This window comes from Ascaphus truei, chromosome 2 (genome assembly GCF_040206685.1).
Source record: "Ascaphus truei isolate aAscTru1 chromosome 2, aAscTru1.hap1, whole genome shotgun sequence".
Taxonomy (NCBI): domain Eukaryota; kingdom Metazoa; phylum Chordata; class Amphibia; order Anura; family Ascaphidae; genus Ascaphus; species Ascaphus truei.
In genome coordinates this window covers 94,733,074-94,747,903 of record NC_134484.1, presented here as the reverse complement: position 1 = coordinate 94,747,903, position 14,830 = coordinate 94,733,074, and the positions used below count along the sequence as shown (strand labels likewise).

Here is a 14,830-nt window from a genome sequence, read left to right as displayed (position 1 = left end):
GTTATTATTAGACCCACTCCCAGCTTGTTTCAGCTGGATCTGAGCATGAGGGTAAAATAGAGTAAAAAATAGGGTCAATGATTCCCGCATATAACGGAACTCTAATGGAGAATTTATCAGAGTGCCCTAATATACTGTAGTGCCGACGAGTATTCTAAAACAAATCTGGGGCAATCACCAACAAGACCCAGGAACATGCTGGGTACATGCTGCAACATTTCAGTGACATTTCTGCAGACAGACTAATGGCCCATCGGGTTAACAGCGGGGATCCCTGGCAGTCCCATTCAAACAGAATGGGACTGCCAGGGACCCCTCCTGTGTTAATCCGATGGGCCATTAGTCTCTGCAGAAATGTCACTGAAATGTTGCAGCATGTACCCAGCATGTACCTGGGTCTTGTTGGTGATAACCCCAGATTTTCCCAGGCAAGTTTTAGAATACTCGTCAGCGCACCTGTAAATAAAGCCGCCTAACTATTTCCCCGCTAGTCTTTAGCATGTCTAGTATGTTGAAAATACAGAGACAAACCTTTGTCTCTGACAGAGCTGTGATCGGAGATTCTCTCTCTCACATCTGGTCTCCTTGGAAACGCCCACACTCAAAATGCCTGTATAAATATTGCACATTATTAGTACTTTAATAATTGTTATTGATGTTAACAATGAAAATGATGGTCTACATACAGAATTTAAAATGAGTGGATATTTGTTAAAGAAAAGGTGTAAAAAGAAAACCCTCGTTTAACCCCTTTCGGAAATGAGTTTGCAGTAGATAGATCCATTTAGTTTCACACATCAAAAGGTTCTTATCCCAATCACCCATTCTAGGACTGTTTTTAAGATGAACTATGCCTCTGAAACTTAACACCTTTATATCTCCTGCATGCTTATCATTTATTTGACATGCCAGAGGGATATCCAGATTATTACGCACTGAGCCTACATGTTCAAGAATTATTTTGCGTAGTTCACGTCTGGTTTTCCCCTACGTATTGTTTATTACATCTGCATGTCATGAGATAAATAACTCCCTCGGTCGTACAGTTGATGAATTGTTGGATATCAGAATTCCTTGTATTGTCTCAATTTGAAAATTTCTTAGAAGGTACCGTGAATTGGCAGGCTTTACATTGTCCACACCGGAAAAAACCTTTTTGGTTTCTCTGGTATCCATGTTGGTATGTTAATTAGGGGCATGTGACTACAGACAAGTATTTCCTTCAAATTTCTAGCTTTTCTGCTAACCACTGTAGGATAGGTTTGTAATACTTCTTTAAGGTCTGTGTCCTCGAGAAGTATATGCCAATGTTTGCATAGGATTTTGTTGTATGGCAGTTGTATGTTCCTATAAAGCAGATTATTTTGTCCTCTGTCATTCTTGGCAGTTTTTGAGCAAATAATGTGTTTCTGACTGAGTATTTTGCCCTTTTAAATGCTTTATTAAGGCATGATTTTGTGTAGCCTCGATACCCATCACCCGCAACACCAGATACGTAACATCCCAGTTGGTCAGTTTCTGCGGTTACCCAGAAATTGCATACGGTCACAGAATTTGATAAACAAGCGTCAGACATGACAGCCAGATTTGTTGAATGAGGCTACACAAAATCATGCCTTAATAAAGCATTTAAAAGGGCAAAATACACAATCAGAAACACATTATTTGCTCAAAAATTGCAAAGAATGACAGAGGACAAAATAATCTGCTTTATAGGAACATACAATTGCCAATGGAGTAACATAAATAGCTAGCTAGCTATTAACTAGCTACTCCCAAAGCACCTGCAGCTGACACACCGCTCACACTGTCACAAAAAAAACAAGAAACACAGCGCACAACGCTCATAGTGCATTAAATGATATCTTTAGTAACCAAAATAAGAAGGTAAGTATTGTGCGTACATAAAACAAAATTTAAACAAGCATTTCAGGGTTATTGTTACACACAGCTCACACTGTCAGCCTGCAGGGATCCACACACACTTCACACACACTGCACGCACTGCGCCCAGCACATGCAGCGACACTACACACAGACAGCTGCAATCACACACAGCCACCTGGATCCCGCAGCAATTCCACTGCTTGCACACTGTGCCTCTTTGCCAGTGCCCACAGCCCTCTCCGCTGTGGCACTGCCAAACTTGCACCTTCCACACCTAAGGGTCACCTCCCTAGCTATGGCGTCCCTCTTCAGTTACCCCCTGCCCTTCCCGGGAATTGGGGCCTGCCTGGGGATCTAGGGAGAACCCTTACCTCGGTACAGGAGCCACGCGCTCCCTGCACCCTTCCTACTCCTTCCTTCTCCTCTGCCTGACTGACTGTTGCAAAGCCCGGGAAATGTATCTATATTCCCGGGCTGAGCTTCCTGCAGCCCTATTGGCCACTAGGGAGCACCTGACCTCTGTCTCCCTAAGCCTCCTGGGAATTGTAGTTCCCAGGGGCTGCCTAAAGCATTGGGGCCGCGTGCGCGCTTCCCTTGCGCATGCGCGAACCCCTAATGGCCGCCTCAACCTCTCTACTACCTTCCCTACTCTCGCGCGATCTCTCCCTGCACTGGGGATCCTATCGCGCGCTTTCCGCCTCTTGCGCATGCGCGAACTAACGCGCAATGGCGGCGCCCTCCTCTCAAGCCGCCGAGCCGGTGGCAACGCGATCACGGCCATAGCGACGGCCCGATCGCGTCCCCGGCAACCGGCCTGCACCGCTCCCTGCAATGGCCCCCACCCTCGCGTTCTCCCGGCGGGTTCACCGCTGCCTCCGGCGGCACCCGCGACCACCCGGTAAGCCCGGAGGGGGGCCAGAAAGTGAAAATATACCTCGGGGCTACATATATATATATCTCTCTGTGGGGGTACCGCAGGGCTCTGTCCTGGGACCCCTTCACTTTTCTCTTTACACACTCTGTCTAGGTGACCTAATCAAATCTTTTGGGTTTAAATATCACCTGTATGCTGACGACACACAAATTTACCTTTCAACCTCTGACCTTACACCTGCTATACAGACCAAAGTTTCTGAATGTCTCTCTGGAATATCATCCTGGATGGCCATCCGCCGACTGAAAGTTAACATGGCAAAAACAGAGCTCCTTATACTTCCTCCCAAACCTGGCCCTACTACCTCCTTCCACATTACTGTTGGAACTACGATCATTCACCCGGTAGCCCAAGCACGCTGCCCAGCGGTCACACTCGATCCCTCTCTCACATTCTCCTCTCACATTCAAAACGTTTCTAAAACCTGTCGCTTTTTCCTCCGCAATATAACAAAGATACGCCCTTTCCTCTGTTACTCGTCTGCTAAAACACTGACTCAGGCCCTCATTCTCTCCTGTCTCGATTACTGCAACCTCCTGCTGTCCGGCCTCCCTGCCTCTCACCTGTCTCCCCTACAATCTATCCTTAAAGCCGCTGCCAGAATCACTCTACTCTTTCCTAAATCTGTTTCCGCGTCTCCCCTCCTGAAATCCCTCTCCTGGCTTCCGGTCAAATCCCGCATCTCGCACTCGATTCTCCTCCTCACTTTTAAAGCTTTACACTCCTCTGCCCCTCCTTACATCTCAGCCCTAATTTCTCGCTATGCACCATCCCGACTCTTGCGTTCCTCTCAAGGATGTCTTCTTTCTACCCCCTTTGTATCTAAAGCCCTCTCCCGCCTTAAACCTTTCTCACTGACTGCCCCGCACCCCTGGAATGCCCTTCCCCTCAATACCCGACTAGCACCCTCTCTATCCACCTTTAAGACCCCCCTTAAGACACATTTGCTTAAAGAAGCATATGAATAGCACTGTGGATAATCCTTGACACATGATACATAAAGCTTGGCCCCCTGCAGACGCACTTACCAGAATTCCCTCCTACTGTCTCTATACGTTCCCCTACCTAACAATTAGATTGTAAGCTCCTTGGAGCAGGGACTCCTCTTCCTTAATGTTACTCGTATGTCTGAAGCACTTATTCCCATGACCTGTTATTTATATTATTTGTTATTTATATGATTACAACATGTATTACTACTGTGAAGCGCTGTGTATATTGATGGCGCTATATAAATAAAGACATACAATACAATACAAATAAAGTATTTAAAATAATTAATTTCACAAAATCAATTACAGGGGGTTCGCTTTAGTTTCTTGTGCGAAATCTGCTAACAAGCTACATTGTCCTAATGTCAATTTGATCTTTATTGACCAAGGAGAGCGCACCAAGGAAAAAAGGGGTTCTAGGGGAATCACTGCGTCTGATGCAGTGACCCCCATTTTTTGTTCTATAATTGTGTTACCCAACCCCAGTTCACCCCTTATGTCAGACATATTTCTTTTGGCTGAGAGGGTGGTTTCTCCTTTCTTCAATAGAATATCACCAACCCTGTCTTTCTTTACATAGGTTTCTTTCCTCAACAAGCAAAAGCGCCTAGCAACCAGGCATTATTAATGCTTTGTTTTGGTAATTGGAAGGACTGCAAGAACATTATTTTTGTTTAGGTGGCCCATATACGTGTCCTATTCCCCCCCCCCTCCCCATCCTCCTCACTCAATTCCCCCTCCTCCTCTTCCACTCAAAATCCCCTTCCTCCTCATTTAAAACCCCCCTTCTCTCTCACTCAATACACTCTCCCTCTCTCACTCGATTCCCCCCTTGGGGGAGGCTTCATGTCCTGCGGAAAAGGGGAGGAGGGGAGCTGGAGCCCCGCAGGCAGATGCAAAAGTTGGGTCCAGCTTCTGGCGCCACCCAAATGCAATGGCGGAGGGGATGGCGTGAGTGCCCCGCAGCACACAGAAAGGGAAACAGGTAGAGTCCCTGCACCCCAGAGCGGCTGATCTCCAAGCCTCCACGGGTTGGCCACCCCAGGCGTAGAGGATAGAAGGGAGAGAGGGGATATGATCGAAACTTTCAAATATATAAAGAATTTCAACAAAGTACAGGAGGAAAGCTTATTTCAGAGAAAGAGAATTGGTAGAACAAAAGGTCATGCACTGAAGCTGGAGGGTGGCAGGCGAAGGGGAAATATGAGGAAGTACTTGTTAACGAAAAGTGCAGTGGATTCATGGAATAGCCTCCAAACAAGAGGTGGTGGAGGCTAATACAGTAAGGGAATTCAAATATGCTTGGGATAGGCATAAAAGCCTATCTGTAGGAGACAAATGCAGAGGTATAACCAGGGAGAAGTAGTTTTTTTTTTCAACAAAAAGTTTTTATTGGGACATGATACAGGTCAAACATTGTCTAACAACCCATTGTCATACATTAGTGACCACGTTCCCGTTTTCTTTATTATTTCCATACTGAACAAATTATAACGTACAGGGAGAGACGACGGACATACGAGACAGACAGGACGAACACATGAATTTTCATCATTGTGGGTAAATCTGGTTGCTTCCACAGTGCTGCGAGTTCGCACCTCATGGCTGTTGCAAAATGTGCAATCAATTTTTGTGCCAGTCTGCTTAGCCCCCGAGTGCGCCTGCCCAGCAGGAACAGCCAGGGGTCCAAGGGGACCGGTTGTCCGAGAATCCTCTGTAGCCAATCTTGGATTTCCTCCCATAAAGGAGCCACTTTGGTGCAACCCCACAGCATGTGCAGCAAGTCTGCAGGTTCCCCACATTGTTTGGGGCACAATGGGGGGTAATCTTTTACAAACTTTGCTAATCGCATTGGGGTAATAAGATACCACCTCATTAGGACCTTATATGCATTCTCCTTCAAGGTACTGCATATCGAGCTTTTGGCTGCTGCCAGCACTATTGAGTCCCAGTCTTCGTCCTCTAGTGCCTCCCCTAAGTCCGATTCCCATGCGTGTCTATAACTCAGTTTAGTGTTGTCGTCGGTTCCAGGGCAGACCACCTCTGGAATTGCGAGTAGGCGGAAGAAAGAAAGGGAGCGAAAGATTTATACAGTACTTTACAACTGAATTGACAACCCTATCCGCCCTACATAAAAACAATAAACAGGCACAGACCCTTAAGGCATGGCTGGATACCAAAACACAACTAAATTTACTGATGTCCTCCCGAGCTGAGAAGGAGATGACTTGGTCCAGACGGAAATTCTATGAACGAGCAAACAAGCCAGATACCCCGCTTGCCAATAAACTTCGGAACATAAACCGTAATTCTCATATCCAGGCAATTCGAACAGGTAAAGGTGGCCTCACTTCTGATCCTAAACAAATTGTGGAAGAATTTAAAACCTACTACGAGACCCTTTATGACGGGCCTAAGGTCTCCCATTGTGAGACTACTCATACGCAGCTGAGGCCATTCTTAAAGGAAGCGAACCTGCCCAAACTGGGCAGAGCGGAAAGGGACGCGCTACAGGAAGATTTTTCAGGTGAGGAAATATCAGAGGTAATCAAAACACTGAAGCCGTCAAAAGCCCCAGGCCCCGATGGCTTCTCTAATCTATATTACAAAAAGTTTCGAAAAATTCTGGTACCTCACCTGACTAGATTGTTTAACTCATTTTTGGAAGGTGCCCCCATACCCGGCCAAATGCTACAAGCGTCTATATCAGTGATCCCCAAACCAGGAAAGGACCCAGCTGACTGCAAAAGTTACAGCCCAATCTCATTAATCAATTCGGACACTAAAATTTTCTCCAAATTGCTGGCTAACAGTCTCAGAGCAGTGAGCTTCCGCCAAGGAAAGCTTCCTCCAAAGGAAGCTCTCTGCTCTGAGACTGCCACTATTTTATGTCTCATTAAAGCCTTGCATATTTTTCACTACATGGGTTTCCCTGTCTGCGTGATTTTGGTCTTCTATGTTTGTGCTCCGGATCTTCTGCTGCAGTGTTACTATCTCTTTGTAAGTGCTAACTCACACTTCCAGGTCCCTATAATAATAATAGCATGTTCTTGTGTAGCGCTGCTAGTTACTGTATATGCAGCGCTTTTAGAGAGACATTTTGCAGGAACAGGTCCCTGCCCCGTAGAGCTTTAGAGATAAAGTGACTTGCCCACGGTCACAAGGAGCCGACACCGGGAATTGAATCAGGCTCCCTGCTTCAAACTCTCAGTGCCAGTCAGTGTCTTTACTCACTGAGCCACTCCCTCTCCTATCTGCAGGGCTGGAAGGCTAGGCCTCTTACCAACCTCTGACCCCAAAGTCCAAAGAGGTACCTGTAAGCAGCAAGCTCTTAATATCAGTCCTGGTCTTGGTTGGTGTCTGTGGGGTGCACCCTCTGGCAGAGTCTAGGGTCCGCTGCACCCTGGATTAGAGTGTCTGGTTCTCTGAGATAGCACTCTGGCAGCACTCACTTCCACAGTGCTAGAGAAATCCGTTCCTGGGAATCTCCCTGGCAGCACAGTCCCTCTGTGCACAAGAGACCCATACCGTTTGTGCAACATACCTTAAAACCTTCTTTATAAGCCAGGTGGAGACTGGCTAATTTACTCTAACTGCAATTTATTTATATTTATTTATAAAATGTTTTACCAGGAAGTAATACATTGAGAGTTACCTCTCGTTTTCAAGTATGTCCTGGGCATAGAGTTAAGATGACAAATAATACATGGTTACAAATACAGTTACATAAGTGAACAGGGTATACATTATATACAAGACATAGCATGCACAGTTAAAGATAATATATATTATAGGCGTATGTAACAGTTACAGACCAGATTAAAATGTGAGACAGCCTTAGTTTTGAAAGAACTTAAAATTGTGGTGGATGTGAGAGTCTCCGGTAGGTTGTTCCAGTTTTGTGGTGCACGGTAAGAGAAGGAAGAGTGGCCGGATACTTTGTTGAGCCTTGGGACCATGAACAGTATTTTGGAGTCAGATCTCAGATGATAAGTGCTGCATGTGGTAGGGGTGAGGAGCTTGTTCAGATAGATGGGTAGCTTGCCCAGAAAGTATTTGAAGGCAAGACAGGAAAGGTGAACTTTGCGCCTAGACTCATGTCATGATCAATCTAGTTCTTTGAGCATATCGCAGTGATGTGTGTTGTAGTTGCATTGGAGAACAAAACGGCATATTGAATTGTAGAGGGTGTCAAGTTTGCTAAGGTGGGTTTGGTGTGCCGAGCCATATACTATGTCTCCATAGTCAATAATTGGCATTAGCATCTGCTGTGCGATACGCTTTCTGACCAGTAGAGTTAGGGAGGATTTGTTCCTGTAAAGTACACCTAGTTTGGCATAGGTTTTGGATGTCGGTGTATCAATGTGTATCCCAAATGTTAAATGGGAGTCAAACCATATGCCCAGGTATTTAAAACTAGTCACAGGAGTTAGGGTGGTGTTAGCGTTGGTTCTGATCTGGAACTCAGTCACTGGAAGCTTTAACAATTTAGTCTTGTCCCAAATACCATTGTTACAGTCTTGTCAGTGTTTAAAAACAGTTTGTTTTGGGAAATCCAGTTTTCGAGTCTCAACAAATCAGACTGAAGTATGTGTTCAAGGTCGGAGGGGCTATGGCTGTGTGCATATAGGTGTAGCCCTGGTAAGAAATAGGGCTATATGTCTTTCCTCCTACTGGTATAAGCCCTGGTAAGGGCAGGCTGCCAGTAGTTATCATGGGTTTCCCCCACATCAAGCCCTGCTCTGAGTGGTGGAAGTAGGTCACCTGACCCTGTGTGGAAGGCATAGACACAGGGGCGGTACCTGCTGATGTCATGAAGGGGAGGGCTGTCTCAATTTAGAGTGTGCCTGTTCCTGTCAGTGACAGTAGTTCAGTCCTGGGGAGTTGGTGTTGGAGTGTCTGACTGGACAGTCAGAGTATGTGAGCTAGCTAGGTTCCTGAGGAGTAGGGCCTAGTGAGTTACAGAGGCGACCAGGCTAAACCTAATGCGGCTGCCCCCGCATTTTAAAAATAGCGCGGGCGGCGCGCGGAAGACTTCGGCCGAGAACCGGCCGGTTTTCCCGCGCCTCCGGCGCTTTCAATAGTAAGCGCCATTATCTATTGAAGCGGCCGCCGTGCTGGAAAATCCGTTTTTAAACGGAGAGAAGACCCGCGGCGCTCCCGGCGAACGTTAGATTAAAAGCTGCCGCAGCAGTATAGGTGGACCAATACCTCTCACCCTGCATAGGGGGTGAGGGAAGAGCTATCCCCACCCTGAGTGCCTGTGGGGCTTTAAAACGTCCCTGACTGTTCTCTTATGATGCCGGTGCAAAACCGGTTGAAATCCTTTTTTCGTTCTGTAAGAAACAAAAGTAATTCTGAAGAGATACCATTCTGAGGGAGAGCAGTCTGGCGAAGGGGAACAAGCTGTACCTGACTGTCTGTGATCCTGCTGCCATTCCTGCACTGAATAAAGAGCTGCTGCTGATTTTACATAAAGACTGTCTGAGACTGGAATCTCTCGTCCCTGAGAGGGGGACTCTCTGTAAGGGTTCCACCCCATATCCCTTGGGCTTAACAGAGATGGAGGCGTTGCACCACTGAGTAAAGAACGGAGGCATTCACCCCAGAAACCTGGTCCTGTCACCCCCATACCATCGCGGGAGACTCAGGCCCTTCTGTTACCTACAGGTATGCACCACCCACAGACACGTAGCCAGACCCAATACAGAGGGGGGGGGGGCCCAATCTGCGATTGGCCCCGGGAAGAGGGGCTACATAGGATTGTGTCATCTGCATACATGTGTATTGAAGCTTCCTTACAAGCTGTGGGAAGATCATTGATGAACATGAGAAGAGTAGGGGCCCCAGAACAGAGCCTTGCGGGACACCACAGGTGATATCCAAGGGGTTGGAGTTAGAGCCTGAGATGGATACATGTTGGGATCTACCTAATAGTTAGGACTGAAACCAATTTAAAGCATGCTTCCCTATTCCAGAGCTCTGGAGTTTGTTAAACAAAATAACATGATCAACTGTATCAAAAGCCTTTGCAACATCTAGGAATATTGCACCAGTGAGTTGTCCCCGTTCCAGCTCCCTGCTGGACTCGGCTACAGACAGGCTTTAGGTGTGTTGCCTTTTTAAACAGGGGAAATGCCCTGTCATATTATCCTAAATACAAAAGAAAGACAAGGATTAAGGAGGTATTACAGTAGATTGGAAAATGTAAATGAACCAAGTGGTTCGTATATGCCGTCAAATTCTATATTTCCATGTTCTTGAGCAAAGACAATCAAAAACAGAAAGGCCAGCGCATCATACAAAATGACATAACATATAGTGCAATACCTCAGTGCTTATCTGCTCGTGAAAAAGGGTCATTTAGTTAAACCCTTTGGCCAAAAGGTTATAAGCCTTCAGCCACTTCACGGCATGCTCAATCTGCAGGTCCTAACACTACCTGGCAAAATTCTCATGTACCTCTATTTTCTGCTGCAGGGGGGGAAAAGACCATAATGGGTCTGTGATTCACAGGATCATGATAAAGACTGCTAATTGGAAAGTGGGGTGGGGAGAGCTTTAACCCATGGGGAGGAGGGTCACACCTCCAAGCAGCAACAGCTGCATAACCCATCAAGCTCCAGAACCCCAAAACCCACCCTTGCATCATATATACAGCATATATATTAGTGTCAAAAAGCAGTGCTACTGAGTGTGGCAAGATATACAAACAAAAACAGAAAGGCCAGCGCATCACACAAAATGACATAACATAGTGCAATACATGAGCAAAGACAATGTTTCAAGGTTGCAGATAACCGCCATAATCGTGCAGTGTGTCTTGCGCAGTGTTTCTCGAAGTAAATAAGGAGATGTGATCAGTGTTGCCCTAGTGGTGTTTGGGTTGCAAGTTTCTGTGGGCTACTTTAATCACACCAGCAGGCTTACAAGATTTAAGTTCAAGCGAGCAATAATGATGAAATTAACAAATGCAATAACGTCTTAAAAAGAAATAAACTGTTTTCTAATACAGTGAAGTGTTCTATATCTGCACATAACTTAATTTTCCATGCCATTAATGTTAACAACATTTAAGTGACTGAAATAGAAATAAAGCCTCGTAAAACATTCATTGCCACTCAGACTTTAACATTTCCTCATTATCCATTTTATATTAAAAACCATGCACAAAAAATGTAATGACTTCCAAATACCGCAGGGCTTTGTGCCCTTCTGCAAAGTACATTTGGTACAATTTGACCAGACTTCCAACCCGATGTCAAAATTCTTCCGCATTGCTGACTGACATTAAAGTAAAGTTGTAGTGCCTGTCATCCTAGATTTAATAATGCTGATATGCTAGCTCTCTCCAGTTTCAATTTTATCGGTAACATCAGTAAAGGCAAGTTTACCACCTAATTGATATTTCGAGGAACAGCACTGCACAAAGGGCCATGTGTCATATTTCACTAGTAAATTTCTTAGAACCATTTCAAGTTCAACTGAAAACAAAATAACTCTTGCTTATGTTCCCTGATGTACTGTTATTACAAACAGCTTCAACTACAAGCTGCAATGCAACTAAATAAGAATCAGAAAAGTACTACAATGCTGAATAGATTTGTCAATTAATTCAACGCGTCATGTTTGTTATCTACATAACAATCACGTTTAGAAATTAGTTCAGAGCAGGTGTAGTATTGTAGTTAATATACATTTAACTACAATAAAACAGTTCATACAGTATGAATACAAATACTTTTTTTTTTTAAATTAGTATGAGATAGGGTGAGAGACTGTTACTGTACCTAAGGGTGATGCCAACCTAGCATTACATTATTAGAAAGGAGAAAGAACTGATGTTACCATTAGAGGGAGGATTTACATTTTTCACGCACATTGGAACATTGGATTTTTAAGGCTTTGAAATTGTTCTGAAGATTAATCCTCCAGAGGTTTTTTTCTTCTTCTCTTCACTTAACTAAAACTTGATGTGTATGGGGCAAAGTGAACAAGTTGCAGTTTAGACCAAGAAAAAAGTTTATCTAGCATTGATGGATCTGAAATCCAGCATACACCAATGTAGCAAAAAGAGTTGCTGACGTATTTATTACAAATATACATGAATTACAGTGCCAAAAAGCACTAATCTCCACATGAAAAGCTGATTGAAACATCCGTTATCTGCAACTCTATAGATGCAGAGCTGTGGTCGCTTCGCACAGCCGGCGAGCCGTATGCAAAGTGATGACCGTCCACGGCGCAGTGCATCGCAGACGGTAATGGCCCATCGGGATTAACACAGCGGGCATCCCTGCTTCTGAAAGGGACTCCCGCGGTGTGAATCCTACCGGGCTGCACCTGCCTGTAAGAGACGCGCAGTGAGAGTGAGACAGAATCAGTCACTCTGTAGCTGATGTCTTTCTAATGAATGTGATCCCCTGTTTCTGCTACATTGGTGTGCATCTAATTAATCATGACATTCCTGCAGCAAAAATATATAAACCATTTCAGAATCCCCATTTTCATTGACTTTCTAAAAAAATTCTGTTTTTCATGTTGTTGGCACACGGTGTGCATAGCATCCCCTTTGTGCAATGCAGAACTAGCAGCCATCACCTTTGCAAGGACTTTAGTACTACGTTTGGTTATCACGATGCAGTTATCTTCAAATATAGCAGTGAACTCCCCACTTGGCAAGATATAAAACTGACTTGCAGTAAAGCAATTCTCAACCTGTAGTGCCTATTCTTCAGTTTTTAAGACTGCCTCACAAATTGTAAAACGCAAAATAACATTAAAAGAAATATACAGACATACAAGAATGGTGTTTGTATGAAACAGGGACCACAAAGCAATCAATTTGTTTATTTAAAAAAATGTCCCAATCAGCATTTTTTGATTGACAACTGAAAGCACCGGGCAGACTACCCCTGATTCCTGAAATGTTCCTCAGGCCATATTAATGAGTGGTGCAAGGCTTGTACACATTAATGATGCTTCTCACTGTATTTACTGTTTTAAGGTCACTTAGCAATATGAACTCCTATACATTATAGACGCTTTTTAAAAACCAAATTCATAATCCAATGCAAAATTCTGCTGAAAGATTTCCCTTTCAAATTTTACGTGAACTGGTGTCACGATTCAGTTCAATGCGGTTAACATCAATAGAAAAATGTCAACAGGTCAGTCAGATTGAGAGAATGTAAACAAATTATTTGTATTATCGTTACTTCTGTAAGGTTTGTTTGGTACATGTTATTGATATATGCCGTCAACAGCTCCTATAATATTTTCATATACTTTCCTCATCTATCTGCGATACTGTGCTAGAAATGTTGTCCTTTCATATCGGCTTGGAGGGGTTAAATTCCCAATACAAAATGCAACCTCACAGTTCTAAGAAGGCTTTGCCCGAGGGATTCCAGTATGTGTAGAATGTGAAATGTAAACAACTCATGTAACAGCTTCTGACATCCCGCACAAAAGAGAACCATCTTACTTAATGAGACCAAGCCAAAAAAAAAAAAAGTTACCAAATTGCACCTCTCAAAAGCAGTTCAGTTTTTAGCCTAGTGCCCAAAACATCTTTATCTTGTAGCACAAACTGTAGGACTTAGGGCTGTTCTATAGAGGGCGCGCTTGCTGCGCCGAGCGCGCGGCAGTTATAGTTGGCTGTGGTTAGTCAGCCTTTCTATAATAGGACCGCGTGCGCGGCAGTGAGCGTTGAGCCGGCCAAGAGGGGAGAATATGGGGAAAATAAAGATTTTGTGCCGCTACCGCTGCTGAAATGTATGTATATGTGTATGTATCTGAGTGTATATGTAAACGTATTTATAACACACAATCTACACACACACACACACACACACACACACACACACACACACACACACACACACACACACACACACACACACACACACACACACACACACACAGTACCTCACTGTGTCGCACACAGCATACACACAAAAAGTGTGCGGCACGTGCACGCGTGTTCGCACAGGCGCGTGCACGGCCCACACACTATATTATGGGCCTTACAAGGTCCCGCATCACTTAAGTATGAGGAAAATACTGAAGCAGTGATTTCTTCAATGCGGTCATTAAAAAAAAGTTTTCTAAGAGCCGTTATTGTGCCAGAGAGAAGTGCAGGTATTGCTATTGCATGAAAGGGGATTCCACAGGAGCACTGACCCAGAGAAACACCGGGCCGGATTCAGGAGCTTTTACTGTAGCAATTTAACAGTTCCTTGTGCTTTTTAACGTGATAGTTTCCTTTTATCTTTATGATGAAATATCAGCATCCAAAATCAGACTTTTGATTGAAAGCAAGACGGCTGTTATGGTCCCCATAAAAGTCAATGGGATGAATCGTGAGTGCTTATCGGTGCATTTTAATTACGATTTAAAAGAAAAACAGGATGTTGTATATTTTTAACAATGGGCACTCTTCTTCTATCATTTTTTTTATCTGCTACATGAGACTGTGACTTTATGCCTTCCTTAACTAGCAATGAAACCGTAATCAGGTTCCAGATGGAAAAATGGGATTGTATGGGAAAATATTCATACTATTAGCAACAAATGACATTAGGTACAAATAGTCATATTAAACAGGAATTCTATAGTAGTAGGGTCAGCCTAAGAAACATTTCATAAAGCGCTGTACACATTACATACAAATCATTCCTGTATGCAAAATAAATCATTTAATTCATTGAAGCAGTACAGTGCAAATTCTTCTTCAAGAGTCAAAGATAAAATGACGTAAGATTGATGCTGGGACAAAAACAAATATATATATATATATATATATACAGTGTTCGACAAACCTATACATTTGCACGCCCCGAGCAAGTGGATTTAACATCGTGGCGAGCTCCTATTGGCTCAAGCAGCACACGTGTGGTACTAGGTGGCGAGTAGATTTTTTTGTTCGGCGAGTAGATTTTTTGGTGATTTGTCGACCACTGTATATATATATCCCTCCACCAAGTTGGGATTTCAATTTCATGGTTTCAATGCA

General features: G+C 44.1%; 1 protein-coding gene across 11 annotated transcripts in view; it reads right to left on the bottom strand.

Annotated features, from left to right (window-relative positions):
• The window catches only part of STAU2 (staufen double-stranded RNA binding protein 2), a 414,157-nt gene that overhangs the window by 103,333 nt on the left and 295,994 nt on the right, over positions 1-14,830 (bottom strand). Inside the window, exon 15 of one of the 11 annotated variants that reach the window (XR_012797298.1) lies at positions 532-610. The exons of the other annotated variants lie outside the window; for them this stretch is intronic. The gene's annotated coding sequence lies outside the window, so the exon portion shown is untranslated. The remainder of the gene's footprint in view (positions 1-531; positions 611-14,830) is intronic. 11 annotated transcript variants of the gene reach the window in all.